Source organism: Triturus cristatus, chromosome 3_1 (assembly GCF_964204655.1).
Source record: "Triturus cristatus chromosome 3_1, aTriCri1.1, whole genome shotgun sequence".
Lineage (NCBI taxonomy): Eukaryota > Metazoa > Chordata > Amphibia > Caudata > Salamandridae > Triturus > Triturus cristatus.
In genome coordinates, this window is record NC_140583.1 from 59,312,265 (window position 1) to 59,328,381 (window position 16,117).

Genomic DNA, 16,117 nt, shown 5'->3' on the forward strand with positions numbered 1-16,117 from the left:
CATTTCTCTCTCGCTTCCTGAGTTGGGCAGCAAAAACGTACCCCAAATATATGTAAAGAGGCAGTTTCATGAGATCCTAACCACCCAGCATTGATACAGGGGTCCCCAAACCACCCCCAAGCCCAAAAAAAAAAATATTATTTTTTTCGGAAAATCACCGATTACGCTTACCGTACGCGCACGGTAAAAAATTTAAAACAAAAAAAAAACTATCCACATTCTCCCCACCCCGTGTGCAAATGGTGCCCGAAGAATACATTTCACAAAGATGCGCAAAATATGTCCCCCATGTGCGCACGGTGCGCGAAGCGCATCGTGCGTACATGGCCCATCCCGCTTAACGTGGGCACGCGGTGCGCGCAGCGCACCGCGTGACCACTGTGCGTGCACGGCACTAACTGTGTAAAGTGGGCGCGCGGTGCGCGAAGCGCACCGCGTGCTCACTGTGCGCGCACGGAACGAACTGCGTTAACTGGGCGCGCACGCCACGAATGGCGTAAAGTAACTTAGCATTTAAAAAAACCTTGCAAATTCACTGAAAAAACCATAGGTTTCACACATGTTATAGTTAGCTGGACATTTTACGGATAAAAAACCAATGAAATTACCCCGTTATAGTTACTGCAGGCAACTATAACTCACGCGACCGCAATCTTCTGCTGATGACATATGTGTCTTTATGAAAAAAAAATATTTGTAATATATGTAAAGCTAAAATTTAATGGAAGAAGACATGGGCAAATAAGTGTCTAAATACAGTATTAGCATCAGCAGAGGATTGCGGTCGCATGAGTTATAGTTGCCTGCAGTAACTATAACGGGGTAATTTCATTGGTTTTTTATCCGTAAAATGTCCAGCTAACTATAACATGTGTGAAACCTATGGTTTTTTCAGTGAATATATATATATATATATATATATATATATATATATATATATATATATAATATCTGTTGATTAGAGAAACATATGGACAGTAGTAATGTATGGCTGGTCGCACTTCAGAAGACAGTATACAATCAGATTCGGTAATTCAAACTTTTTCCTGCATATCTCATTTTGTTGATAGCAAGAACAATTTATTACGGTGCCACTCGGGATACGAAAGTACCCTACTACCTTGTACCGAGAAACACAGATCATGCGAACAATCACTATGTAGGACAATATAGTATATACATATCCCGGCACTCCAAAGCAATACCTTAATTTATCCTGTACCGGTAAACTATAAATAATATTTATCAGTGTCTCACTAGCAATACACAGAGATTGGTTTGTGCAAGAAATCTTTTCATTTTAATATATAAAATGCATCGAATAAAAATCCCAATTTTACAGACTAAGACCACAAGAATACAATAGACATAATATTGAGATGACTGCTTTAGAGTGTTGTCCACGGCTTTATGGTCTTGATCCACATGCGCAACAGCCGACACGTGTTTCGTCACACCAAGTGACTTTCTCAAGGCTTTTAGAACAGATTTCTTTTTCGCGATTTATGTTGTTTTTATTCTTACGTGAAGAATTTTGCGCAATCTCAATCCATACAATGGTCTGCGAAAAGACAATCACGGTACCGCGAGGTCCACGCCTCTCTGATGCACTAGCTGAATATGCGGGGCCTATTATAGCCTGTAAGACGATTCAAGTTAAACGGCTGCTTTATATGAGCCATCCCAAAGGTAATTTATACCTTTATCAACTACTATACGATACGGGGAAATTACAAGAGGTATCAACACACCTTTGGACTTCTTTCTTTGGTCCATTTACATACATCTTTTATAGTGAAGGAACATAACGAGCTTACAAACAGTTATAGGGGACATATCTTTTGGAATCATGTTTTCAGACGAATTACTGATATTATAACACATGGATATATGGACACCTTTGACCAATTAGGAATAATCTGTTGGTGCTGTGATTGTCTTTTCGCAGACCATTGTATGGATTGAGATTGCGCAAAATTCTTCACGTAGGAATAAAAACAACATAAATCGCAAAAAAGAAATCTGTTCTAAAAGCATTCAGAAAGTCACTTGGTGTGACGAAACACGTGTCGGCTGTTGCGCATGTGGATCAAGACCATAAAGCCATGGACAACACTCTAAAGCAGTCCTCTCAATATTATGTCTATTGAATTCTTGTGGTTTTAGTCTGTAAAATTGTGATTTTTATTCGATGCATTTTATATATTAAAATGAAAAGATTTTTTGCACAAACCAATCTCTGTGTATTGCCAGTGAGACACTGATCAATATTATTTATAGTTTACCGGTACAGGATAAATTAAGGTATTACTTTGGAGTGCCGGGATATATATATATATTACCTACTGGCGGTCGCCAGTAGGTAGTTCTAGTTAGGACCACGTTTCCATAGGAAATCCGCAACATTCTATTTTGAATAACTTTGGCGCCGGTTGACGAATCCTCGCGAATTTTTCAAAATAGGTGGGGCGCTACGCTCCGCTCCTACCCTGAAAGTCTCGGGGGGGATTCATCAAGCGGGAGCTGAGATAAAAGGGGGGTCCCAAAATGCGTTTTTCCCATGCATTTTTCCATAGGACCTTTAGACACAGCTACAGCCCGAACGGCTGAACAGAATTACTTGAAATTTGGCAGAGAGGTAGTCCTCAGGTCAAGGAAGTGCCTTTTGTAGGTTTGGTGTAAATCTGTTCAGTAGATTCTGAGAAAATAGCCTTTAAATCAATATATATATCTGAGCCAGCTTACGGTGCGCTTACGGTGCGCTTACCGTACGCGTACGGTGGCGTGCGCGAGCGCGATTCTGATTGGCCCTTAGATCTTAGTAAACATTCGAATCGGTCGAAACCAGGAAGCGGCGGCCGCCATTTTCTCTCTCGCACTCTGAGGGGGGAGCTGATAAACAAATGCCAAAAACATATAAAGGGGCTGTTTAGACAGCGCCCATGCACATAACCATGTTAGTTGAGTCTTCAAAGATCCCCCAAGGCAAAAAACGGTAATTTTTTATGTTTCGAAAATTTCGCCGATTACGCTTACCATACGCTTACCGTCTGCGTACGGTAAATAATTATTAAAAAAAAAAAAACCCCAATCTCTCCACCCCGTGTGCAAATGGTGGCCGAAGGCCACCATTTGTGCATGGCATATAAGAGCACAGCATTTCCCCAAAAAATTTCAACAGATTACCCATCACAAGGAAGCGCATAAAATGTCCTCCATGTGCGCACGGTGCGCGAAGCGCATCGTGCGTACATGGCCCATCTAGCGTAACGTGGGCACGCGGTGCGCGTAGCGCACCGCGTGCCCACCGTGCATGCACGGCACTAACTGCGTAAAGTGGGCGCGCGGTGCGCGAAGCGCACCACGTGCTCACTGTGCGCGCACGGTGCGCGAAGCGCACCGCGTGCTCACTGTGCGCGCACGGTGCGCGAAGCGCACCGCGTGCTCACTGTGCGCGCACGGTGCGCGAAGCGCACCGTGCGCGCACGGAACGAACTGCGTTAAGTGGGCGCGCACGCCACGAATGGCGTAAAGTAACTTAGCATTTAAAAAACCGTACAAATTCACTGAAAAAACCATAGGTTTCACACACGTTATAGTTAGGAATTAGCATTTAAAAAACCTTGCAAATTCACTGAAAAAACCATAGGTTTCACACATGTTATAGTTAGCGGAAATTTTACTGATAAAAAACCAATGAAATTCCCCCGTTATAGTTAGTGCAGGAAACTATAACTCACGCGACCGCAATCTTCTGCTGATGACATATGTGTCTTTATGAAAAAAAAATATTTGTAATATATGTATAGCTAAAAATTTATGGAAGATGACATGGGCAAATAAGTGTCTAAATACAGTATTAGCATCAGCAGAGGATTGCGGTCGCGTGAGTTATAGTTTCCTGCACTAACTATAACGGGGGAATTTCATTGGTTTTTTATCAGTAAAATATCCGCTAACTATAACATGTGTGAAACCTATGGTTTTTTCAGTGAATTTGCAAGGTTTTTTAAATGCTAATTCCTAACTATAACGTGTGTGAAACCTATGGTTTTTTCAGTGAATATATATATACACATACATACATACATACATATATATACATATATACACACACACATACATACACATACACTTAGATATAAATAAAGCTGTCTCAACCAGCCCTAAAAGTGTGACCCTAAACCCGGAGCTAGCTGTCCGCCATGGCAACAGGTTTAGGGAGAGAGAGGACGGGCTGGACCGGGTGTTCTGAGGTCGGAGATGAATTGGGTTGTGAGTAAGGAGGGGGGGGTGTTGAGACATTACAGGATTGGGCGGATCAGGTTCCCATTCAGGCCTGAACTCGATAGCCAGGAGGCGCACACGGAGTGGAAGGCAGGACAGCAGCTGAGCGGGAACAGAGGCGGCCATTGTGCGCCTCCGGAGCCCGGCCGAGGGGGGCCCGCAGGCCCTTTGTTTCCCCAGCGGCCATGAAAAGAGTTTTGGAAACAGGAGCTCGGCCCTTGTTGCCTCACACATGCTGCAGAATAAAGGAGGGGGAGGGGCAGAACCCCGAAAAAGTACAAAAGGCCCCACACCCAGCACGGCCTCTCTGTAAAGCGACACTGTGGGAAAGTGCCAGGCCTGGCATGGGCAGAGCTTAGGAGCAGCCAGGGCGCTGCCCAAGTAGGGCCAGGTCTGACACGGCATAACTTTAGAACAGCTAGGGCTCTCCGTAAGTAGTGCCAGGCCAGTCAAGGGCAGACTTTCGGAACAGCCAGCGCGGGCAGAGCTTCAGAGCAGCCAGGGTTCTTCCGGAGTAGTGCCAGGCCTGGCACGGGCAGAGCTTCAAAAGAGCCAGGGCTCTCCCGAAGTAGTGGCACGGGTAGAGCTCTGGACGTCCCTTTACCCCCCCCCCCCCCTCACACTCCCCCCCCCCCCCCCCTCCCCACCGCCCCAGCACGAACAGAGCTTTGGAGCAGCCAGGGCTCCCCAAAGTAGTGCCAGGCCTAGCACGGGTATAGCTTCAGCACAGCCAGGGCTCTTACTAAATAGTACAGGTTTGGCACGGGCAGCGCTTCGGGACAGCCAGGGCTCTCCTGTAGTAGTGCCAGGCCTGGCACGGGCAGAGCTGCGGACCCGCCAGGTCTCTTCCAAAGTAGTGCCAGGTCTGGCACAGGCAGAGCTTCAGAGCAGACAGGGCTCTCCCCATGTTGAACATGCCTGGCATGGGCAGAGCTGCGGGACAGTTGGGGCTCTCCCCATGTTGAACACGCCTGGCATGGGCAGAGCTGCGGGGCAGTTAGGGCTCTCCCAAAGCAGTACACGCCTGGCACAGGCAGAGCTTCGAAAAGCCAGGGCCCTCTCCCACCCTCTAACCCCCTCCCACGTAGTACAGGCCTGGCACGGGCAAAGCCTTGAACAGCCTTATGTAATGTAACTTGTGGTCATGTACAGCGCTCCAATAACTTTGTGTCGAACTGGCGCTATAGAAAACAAAACTGCACAACAAGCGTGGCACACGCAGATCTTTCTCACAGCCAGCCCGCAGCCTTTTGACCCTCTGGAGAAACTCTCCTAACAGAAAAAGAAACCTCAGATCACCGCACACATAAGGAGAGATTGTCCGCGGCTGGGAACTGGTCCAACGGAATCACTGCACAATGCACAAGGAGCACAGGGAGACGCGCACAGGACAGCACACAGTCCTGTGTGCTGCCTCACACAGAAGAACGTGCAATCCTGCACCACCTATCACTGCGCCTACAAACTTTGGAAAACTCTTCCCCCGATCTTAAGAAAATAACTTGTCTGCTCCCCTTAAGAAAAAGGTCTGAAAACTTGACCTTTTAACCAACAGGTCGCTTTATTGTTTCAATTTCTTTTAATTGGTTTTAGCCATTCTACTTACAGTCTAGTTAGCGCATAGACGCCTCCGGGCAGGATTGCGCTTTATAAATTCACATTCCCATTCACTGTGGTGACATTAGCACATGTGAACCCTCACCAGATACAGACTGAGGCAGACAGGGTTTGACAGGTCAAACCTCGAGCCGAGAGAGGGCGGAGCTTGGCACAGCTGGCTGGGGAGAAGCAGAGCGTGAGAGGCGGGTTCTCCCGTCAGGCCCCGCCCACAGTCTGAGAAACGTCTCCCCATCAGGCTGTGAGGAAAAGGAAGTGAACACCAAAGCGAAACAACTGTCACTTAATATAGACAAGCATTGGCAGAGCCAACAGGTCTCGCCTTTTAGACCTTCGAAGTCTTTAGCCATACAGCACATTATCCTGGGATAAAAGCAATACTACGTAATGTTGTTATGTTATACGTGCATGTTTATAGTTAAGCATATTTTACTTATGACGAATAGCACTTGATTTAAAACATGGTAAGTGAATTACTAGGATAATTATGTGTGTTATTTAGGAGTGTTTTATTTTGTGGTCTCTGCACATCTCCATGTGTGGTCTAGGTCTGTGTGTCTCTCTGGTCTTCTGTGGAATATATGACGTTTTCAGGCATCCGGGCCTGTGTATGTTGCATTGCTAACGGGTGGGTCAGTTGGTCTTGACCTAGTGAACACGGAGCCCATCACGGTTTATGGTAAGAGGTGCACTGCAAGTACTAAACTGTAACCAAAGTAAATACATTTCTCAAGATGTGCCATGTGTTGGCCGTTGTCTCTGGCCCGTATCCTTGACTATAACAGATAAAGCACAACCGGAAGGACAAGTGAATTTCAGGAATTAACTCCACCCCAGGGGAAGGCACTGGGCACCCCGAATCCCCACTTTACTAAGTCTTTGGCCTCTGGAATGCCCTCGGTGTCAAAAGGAGTCGTATTTAGTGACATTCCCTGCTGGCCTTGAATGAACTGCCCGCGTGAGTGAAAGTTGATGTGGAATGGGGTGTGATGACCGTCGCTCTGACCTTAAAAAACACACTGCGAAGACCTGCACCTGAAGTGTCTAATTCAAGGACCACTCTCTGGTGTGACAGGCGACCAAGGAGGCTCTGCACGGTAGAACTGGGGTTAGAGAATGGTCCTGGTTACAGCTTTTAGAGGCGGCAGATATGGGGTATGAAGTGCTATATGAAAAGGAATAAATATCATTTGCGCAAGGCCAGGGAAAAGTGGCCCACGGAAGTACTGGACAATGGCTGCAGTGGCGCAAAGAATAAAAGAAAGGGTTTCTGAGTAGGAGGAGAAAGTCTGCAGTAATGCATAAGAAAAGGATAGCGTTGCAGTGTTGCAAAGGAGGAGGCTGCAACAATGTAGGGGTACACAGCCAAAGGAGAATGGCCGTAACTGTGAAGTGCAAATTACAGGAAAGAGTCGCAGCGGTGCTAGCATGATGGAAAAGCGTGGCAGTGCTGATCCATAAAGGGGCGTCGGTCTCAGTGGTACCCTGCCCAAGAATACTGGTCTGTTGTGGTGTAAATGCAAATGCATAAAGAAAGGGAAAACGGGGTCCTATTGCTGAACAACGCAAAGGAAGCAGGGAAATAGCCATAGTGGCGCAGAGCACATCTTTATCATATCTATTATTTAGGGGTGCATTATTATCAGAAGCAACCCATATATACAAAAACGGAGCCCTTAAATGTACTGTCATTATCAAAGTTATGGACGCATTGTATTACCTTGGAAACTAACATATACCTCACGAAGGGGGCACCCGTACTTGCTCCTGGGAACTTTGTGAGCTATTTACCATGGAGTAATAAAAACTAAATGTTCTTGTGTCAGACATTTTGCTGAGATTCAGCCCCTATGATCTCCCTTCACCAGCGTCCAAACCCCAGCGAGAGACTCTGAAGATCGGTCTCCACATAGCGGGGATGGTAGCAAAGATGGGGGGGAGGGACACAGACAGGTAAGTGCTTGTCAGGATGAGGGGGGGCTCCAGCACATAGAAGAGGGATTGCGCTAGCACAGGAGGCTAGACTGACACCAGGAGCAGCCAGCTAAATTGAGCCTTGCCATCTTTAACCAGGACCAATAGAAAAATGGAAAGCCCGAGCAAAACTTGTGTGCCATGCACCATGGATATCACATTTCTCATCCAATTATAGAAAGATAAGCGTGTAGGAGTTTACCAAACCACAGCGAGTGGAGAAACAGACTTTCATGCCACAGCACGCAAGTGTGGACATCTCACTACAGCGCCATTCTGTTAGCTGTGGAACTTGATCACCCACATCCTCCGTTCTGAAATACAAGCTCACTTTAGTACAATTAGAAGGTTTACTGTAATAAAGAAAACTGAGTCTGACCCGAGGTGACCCTTTAGATCATCAGTCACTCCACTAATAAAAGGACTGTGACATAAATCACCCTACCAATTATTGTAAATACTCTAAAAATTATGTGCGGGAGGGGGCCACAGGAAGATTAAGTGAACTGTGAGGAGAGCTGTGCAGTGAAGCTGAACACTTGCTTATGGCACGAGCAGCTGGGAGCAGAGATGGCACCTAAGCTGAACAACTGCCAATGGCGCAGGCAGGAGAAAACAACAAGCAACAAACACAAAGACGCACTCTGTGGTGGGGGAGGAGCGTTGAAGCGCGAGCAAGACGGAGAGGCGGAGCGAGGCGCGCTTGTGCGCGTAACCGCACGCTCTATGCGTCACAAAAAGCTGTGGTCGGCTTGTTGAAGCCCAGTAACTAAAAGTCTCGCTAGAGCAGCCATGCGCTGGCTCAGGCGAGACCTAAAAAACTACCAGTAACAGAACAGGAGTTACCATAAGGGCCCCAGTGGGGTCACCCAATACAGGCAATAAAGACAGGAACCAGCCTGGAATTAAAAGAACCGCTGCTGCGGGTACTCCGATATTGAATTATCATCATCAAGTCTTATATAGTGTCCAGCCACCCACATGGGGTTTCTCGGCGCTTTAGCAACAGGCAGGGTCTAACCAGGTTATGCGGACTCAAAACATCCAGGTCTTCATCTATTTTAGAAAAGTGGTCAGCGAGGTGTAACTTCAAGAGCTCCGAGCAGGCTTTCCAGAGCTTGGGGCCCTGGAATGCAAAGGACCGGCCTCCCATGCGTGTCCGTTTGACGCTGGTAAAAGTGCACAGGTGTAATCTGTGTTTGTCACAGCACATCTCCGATTTCTTATGCCAATAAAGTGCCTTGCATGGTATTTCACAGGCAGCGCTTTGGCACTGGCAGGTCTCTCCTGAGAGTGCCAAGTGTGGCACAGGAAACATTTGGGCAAAGTCAGGCCTCTATCTTATGATATCTCGAAAACGAGTGGGGGTCCAAGGGATAAAGTTTACAGACTCTATTAGTTGTGAAATCCCCAAATCAACATTATAATATACATAAACAACTATGAGTCTCTTACAATTGAAGACCTTGACACAAGAGTAAAAGTAATGCTAAAAGTAGTGAGGCTGCGAATTCAAGTATGCATATATGTGTGTATGCATAGGTGTAAAATTCCCATCATCCACCCAAAGTGGTTAGCTTCATCATCTGGGAATCGAGGACTTATTAGAGAACCATCTTCTACTTGGCAATTTGTAGATCTTGGTCTCTTATGTGTCCCAAACCAGTGGCTGGTATATTGTTGTTGTTGGATGATGAAAGGGTGCGATGGTTGCAGTGCTCGTGATAAGTGGAAGTGTATAGGTGCTATTTAAAAAATTTTTTTAAATCGCTACCTTGTTGACAAAATCTAAAAACAGTGCTATAACAGTTTCAACGATATAATAACTGTGATGAAAAAAAGGTCTACATGTTTCTGCTATCGGATGAAATTCATCCAAGCTTTCGTCAGGACCAATTAAGCTACTGCAAAATGAATTGATACTCAAGTGAGCAGTGAAGTGGTGAATACAACCTGGACCCAATTGAAGGGCCAAGAGACTCCGTGGGAAGTAGTTTTACTTCACTGACCCAATTTGTGATGGGTGTGCACCTCACCTCACCTGGCCACTGCTCAGGTTTAGGGAGGCCCCGCTCTATCCGTCGGTACCTCAGGACGGAGCTGAGCTCGTAGGGGAGTTATTATATCGTTGAAACTGTTATAGCACTGTTTTTAGATTTTGTCAACAAGGTAGCGATTTAAAATTTTTTTTTTTAAATAGCACCTATACACTTCCACTTATCACGAGCACTGCAACCATCACACCCTTTCATCATCCAACAACAACAATATACCAGCCACTGGTTTGGGACACATAAGAGACCAAGATCTACAAATTGCCAAGTAGAAGATGGTTCTCTAATAAGTCCTCGATTCCCAGATGATGAAGCTAACCCCTTTGGGTGGATGATGGGAATTTTACACCTATGCATACACACATATATGCATACTTGAATTCGCAGCCTCACTACTTTTAGCATTACTTTTACTCTTGTGTCAAGGTCTTCAATTGTATGAGACTCATAGTTGTTTATGTATATTACAAAGTCAGGCCTCCCCTGAGAGATCAAAGACTGGCACACAGGGCTCATGCTGGCCTAGTCAAGCCAGAAGTCGCACCAAATGGACATTAACGTTGTCCCCTCTGTCCCCTGTGCCCCCTGTATATTACCCCCGCCAAACCCACGAAAGCAGTTCTTATTTAAGCCTAGTACAAGCTTTTGATGCCATGGCCTGTAAAGTTCTGGTGAAGGCCTCTGGTCATCCCTAAGAGACACATTTTCAATGCAACACACACATTTCTATTTTCCAGGATTTATGTAGTGCATGGCTACTCAACGGGCCTCCCAGCGCTGGCGAAGGCCTTCTCCCTGGATTAGGATATTTACGAGTCACTAGAATGGATGGGTTTTCAGTGGTTTCCTAAAGGATATTTCCAATTTCTGCTCTTTAATGTGGGAAGGGAGCTTGTTCCATAGCTTAGGAGTGAGAAATCTAAAGGAGCTTCGCCTCTCCCTTACTTTCTTAATCCTAGGAGCCAGAAGAAACGTCCAACCCTGGGAACGTAGGGTTCGTTCCGGGACACGGAGAGAGATTAGGCGTTGAGCAGGCAGGGATCCTTTTCTGTGTAAGCTCGACGGACCAGGCAGAGGGACTTGAATCTTGTTCTTTCTTGGACTGGCAGGCCGCCAGTGAAGAGATGCCAGAGCAGGAGCAGCGGAGGGGCATTCGGGGATTCGGAAGCGCGTGTATGCGGCTGCATTCTGTATTATCTGCAGTCGGTTGGTAAGATATTTAGAGCTGCCTAAGTAAAGGGAGTTCCGTAGTCCAAGCGAGAGTTGATGAGGCCCTGAACCACGACTCTGCGCAAGTTGATAGGAAGCCAGCTCAAGGACTTTAAGTCAGAAAGAAGTCCGATGCCGCATGCTGCCAACTTTATAGCCTGGATTTCTATAGCGAGCACGTCATCGATCCAGAAACCTAAACTCTTTACTGATAGAGCAGGTGCCGGGAGTAACGCTAGCACATCTGGCCAGCTACGTTCATTCCAAAGGGAGGGGTTGTTTCCAACCACCAACACCTCTGTTTTGTCTCCATTCAGTTTTAGATGGCTGTCCGACATCCAGCTAGTACCATGCTTGAGACCAGCATTTATCTGCTGTGAGGTGTTCTTAATGTCTGTAGAGAGCAGGAGGGCAATCGGAGTATCGTTTGCATACGAGGCAAGCGCAAACCCACACATTTGCACAATTTCTGCCAGAGGCGTACATAAAGATTATAAAGGGTGGGACTCAACGAGAATCCCTGGGGTACTCCACAGGTTTATGCACACGTAGATAATATTACCTTCCCTCCTTTCCTAAGGATGTCTGGAGCAGCAGTTTCCAGAGGAGATGCAGATTGGATTGTGGACCTCTCTTTAGTTGCGTCAGTGTGTAGTTTGGTGAAGCCTGTAAAACTGCCAGAGAGAAATGGAATTATTCATTTAGGACCGGCTTGAGCCTCCGAATAGTTGGTAGGACTGGGACAGAGTCGGGCAACTTGCAGATTTTCCATTAGTTTAAGATGGCTTAAGTTGGTAGGTCCCAGCATAGTTACATTTTGTTATAGGTCCGTGCATAGGAGAGGCCGGTGGAGCTGAAACAGGGTCTGTCTTTGCGCCAGCCTCACTAGCTTCTCTTGAAATGTCTCACATCCCCTACCATATTTGTAAAAAAATAGATAATCCGACCACCTTATTTATTTGTTTCCTGCATTTTATTTTAGCCGAATAAAGACCAATATAGACCTCTTTTCATTGGTCCTGGCTATTATTCGCCAGACCTTTATATTTCAGAAAACTATTTACCTTATTTCAAACTATACTATACTGGAAAGTGATACACATAAATCAAGTTCCATGAAAAACAGTCAAACACAAACAGTCATAAACGCATTGCAAATATAACAATAACTGGAACCAATATAATATCAAGTGCAAAAAATCATCAACCGATAATAATGTTACACCAACAGTTTGTCAGACCAACAATTGTTTGGAACTCTATCCAACACTTATTTTTCATCGAGTTCCTATAGCCATTGGGTTAAGCTCAAAGCATTATGGGAGCTGTAGTTCAACTATTATCCCTATGATGCTATTTTGGCTGTTTTCATCACCCTCTTGGAGTATTTTTAGAAAATGCAGACACGTTTCTAATCCCGGTTAAAATCTAGGGATTGTCTTCAGGGCAGGGAGCGTGGCGTAATCTGAACTGTTGCGTATTTATTAAGACTCCGGATTTTCTCAGAAGTGATTTTGTGTGTCTGGTCTTGCTGTAGCTGCATGGACTTGGGTTCTCAGGTGACAGACTGTATTTTTGTAGCCGCACGCTGTATTTTTCATTAGAACTTATTTTAGATAGATGCGGATACAGTTGCAGCAGCCCCCAGGCACGAACACTTTAAGCAGTATGCAGGTTCGTGGAATGTCAATTTCCACTTGGCTTTTAATTATCAGCAAACACTTGGACTCTCTGTCCTCTTGAAGCTTGGACTTTGAAGGATTCCTTCTCACATCCCCTACCAGGCAGCCTGTTTCAGCAGAGAGGGCACTGTGGACAGATTATTCAGGCACAATCTTTATGCCAGTAAACATCTCTGCACAGACACCAGGGCTAAGTCCCAGCCATGCCAACCATACACAGCAGCCCAGGCGGTGATCCCAGAGCAGGGCCTGCTGGGGCCAGGCTGGCATCGCCGGCTGCCAGGGAGGAGCTGCACTGCTGGGCATGAGAGACAAGTGCGCTTAACAAGCTCGTTTGCTTTGCAGCTAGGTTCGCGGCATAAAAACACCTCCATAACAGAAGTAGTTGGGAGCGGGCCAGCATTGCTGCCTGCGCTTACGCGGAGAGGTAAAGAAGGGAGACTGCAGTGTTCATAGGAGGAAGAGGTCCACTTAAATCTCAACTTCAGATTGTGGAAAATAGGCAAGAGGCAGAGGCAAGTACAAAACCTCCAATCAGACATCTGTAAAGCCACGTGGAATCAACTTAAGCAAACATCCGAGAAGAATCACCCATGGTGAAGGACAACAAGCTGACCTTCCAGAAGCCTAGGATATGGGTCACCCCAAGAATGGGCCAACAAGCTGAGCTTCCAGAAACATATGATATGGGTCACCCCAAGAATGGGACAACAAGCCATCCTTCCAGAGGCCTATGATATGGGTCACCCCAAGAATGGGACAACAAGCCGTCCTTCCAGAGGTCTATGATATGGGTCACCCCAATAATGGGCCAACAAGCCGTCCTTGAGGACTATGATATGGGTCACCCCAAGAATGGGCCAACAAGCTGACCTTCTAGAAGCCTATGATATGGGTCACCACAAGAATGGGCCAACAAGCTGACCTTCCAGAAGCCTATGATATGGGTCACCCCAAAAATGGGCCAACAAGCCGTCCTTCCAGAAGCCTATGATATGGATCACCCCAAGAATGGGCCAACAAGCTGACCTTCCAGAAGCCTATGATATGAGTCACCCCAAGAATGGGCCAACAAGCTGACCTTCCAGAAGCCTAATATGGGTCACCAAGCCGTCCTTCCAAAGGCCTATGATATGGGTCACCCCAAGAAATGGCTAACAAGCTGTCCTTCCAGAAGCATATGATATGGATGACCCCAAGAATGGGCCAACATGCCGTCCTTCCAGAGGCCTATGATATGGATCACCCCAAGAATGGGCCAACAAGCTGACCTTCCAGAAGCCTATGATATGGGTCACCCCAAGAATGGGCCAACAAGCCGTCCTTCCAAAGGCCTATGATATGGGTCACCCAGCTGACCTTCCAGTAGCCTATGATATGGGTCACCCCAAGAAATGGCCAAGAAGCTGACCTTCCAGAAGCATATGGTATGGGTGACCGCAAGAATAGGCCAACAAGCTGAGCTTACAAAAGTCAATGAAATGGGTGACCCCAAGAATGGGCAAGCAAGCGGGTCGTCCAAGAGCCTATGACATGGGCGACGCCATGAATGGACCAGGGTGTCAGGCTAGCCCTAGAAGGGACCAATCCCTTTTTCTGTGCTGGAGCCAGCAAAGAGAAATTCAAATTTCAACGACATTGTAGTGCAAAGTGCAATGTAGAGACCTAAAATGCTCTGCCCTCTAATGCTACTCTTCAATATGTCCATGCACTAATACAACATTTTCACTCATCACTACGTGCACATCTAAATATAAATGGAGAACACCCCCATTCCCTTCCTTTTGGAGACAGAAGATGGTCAACATTCCAGAGTGTGTCAATCACATCCATAAGTGGGTGGAAAGGGCGCATCAGCTGTTCAAATGGAGCCAAAACAGAAATCCTAGTCTTGTCAGAGGCAGCCTCATCTGATTCACTCACCTTCAACTGGCCTCTGAACTTAGAATCCCTCCGGCACCTTCTCATCAAGCGAGGAACCCAGTACTCCTCTCTGGTGGTCATCTAGACCAGACACTCTAGCTTCAGTAGTCACCGTTATGAAAAACCCTCTCTGTGCTCCAGAGAGCCCATGGAATAGAACCACCAGGGGCTCGGGTGATGGGGCACCTGAAGTTCTGCAACGTGATCCGCACGGACCTAAAAAACGTATCTCCTGGCTAGGCGGCTACAACATGCGCTGTGTGCAGAATCATATAACGTTTCTTCACCCGCTCCCTTGAGAACACAGGATCAAATATAAACCTCTGTACAAGGCTAAAGGCTTTCTGGGGCAAAGGCTTGAGCGATCTGCAAAATGTGGCTCAACCTTAAATGCCAACCGGTAGGTAAAGTCATCCTCCCACTTTTTCATCTAGCAAGGATCCCTTGAAAACCACAACCATTAGGGGTCCACTAACCAAAAGGCCATAGGTTCGAGAGCATGAAAAGATGCCTCATTGGGTGCTTGGTGGTCATCAGCATCTCCATTTGATTGGCAGCAGCACGTTATAGGATGCCGGAATAAGAGGAGAGATCAGATATAGGTCTGGGGCCAATCTTACGTTAACTCAGAAGAGAGGTTTCACATTAAGAGGGACCTTGGCCTGAAATCAGAGAGGCGTCTTCCGATTGTGTTTATTGATCAGTACCCAGCGGGACTTGATGCCAAGGTTTACACATGGAAAGCGTGTGCACATGCAAGAAGAATCAACGACCATCATGCATCACGTGTTGTCCCAGCACTCTCGGCATCAAGCAATACGGTGGACCACCGCGTCCTAATTAAAAGACAATAAGAGCAAATCCGCCTCATGGATACTGCCTACAACTGGATCTACTCACCGATTTAGAACCAGAACCAACAAGAAGGCAATGGACGGGTTGACTCCTCCCTGTGCGTGACCCGCATTGAGTGCCAGAGCGAGACTCCCTTTCTGCCCAGCTGTTTATCATCCTCATGGAAGTATCGGCTCAACGGATGGGACAATACCCGCTTTGACTCCAGGTGTGTAACAGCCAGATATACCTCTTCCAGGAGAAACTACCACCAAGAGGAGTTCGACACCTGCTCATGGCACACCTAGTTATTTCTAACACAGCCGCTCCAAGACAGACTACAGCGAATACAAAACCCAGCAGGTAGCCGAGAAGTGACCAAAACACAAGGGAAAACGCAACCCTAACCAGAAGGAGCAAACATAAAACTCAGAGACCAGGTCCTCTGTACACTAGGGTGGATCCCAGGCACTCTGAAGAAACTGAGATTTAAACTGCTTGACAATCAAGCAGCTCATGGCAGCTACTAAACACACT

General features: G+C 46.6%; 1 protein-coding gene across 2 annotated transcripts in view; it reads right to left on the reverse strand.

Moving 5' to 3' along the window:
* The window catches only part of CD82 (CD82 molecule), a 200,300-nt gene that overhangs the window by 94,263 nt on the left and 89,920 nt on the right, over positions 1–16,117 (reverse strand). The gene's annotated exons all lie outside the window — the stretch shown is intronic.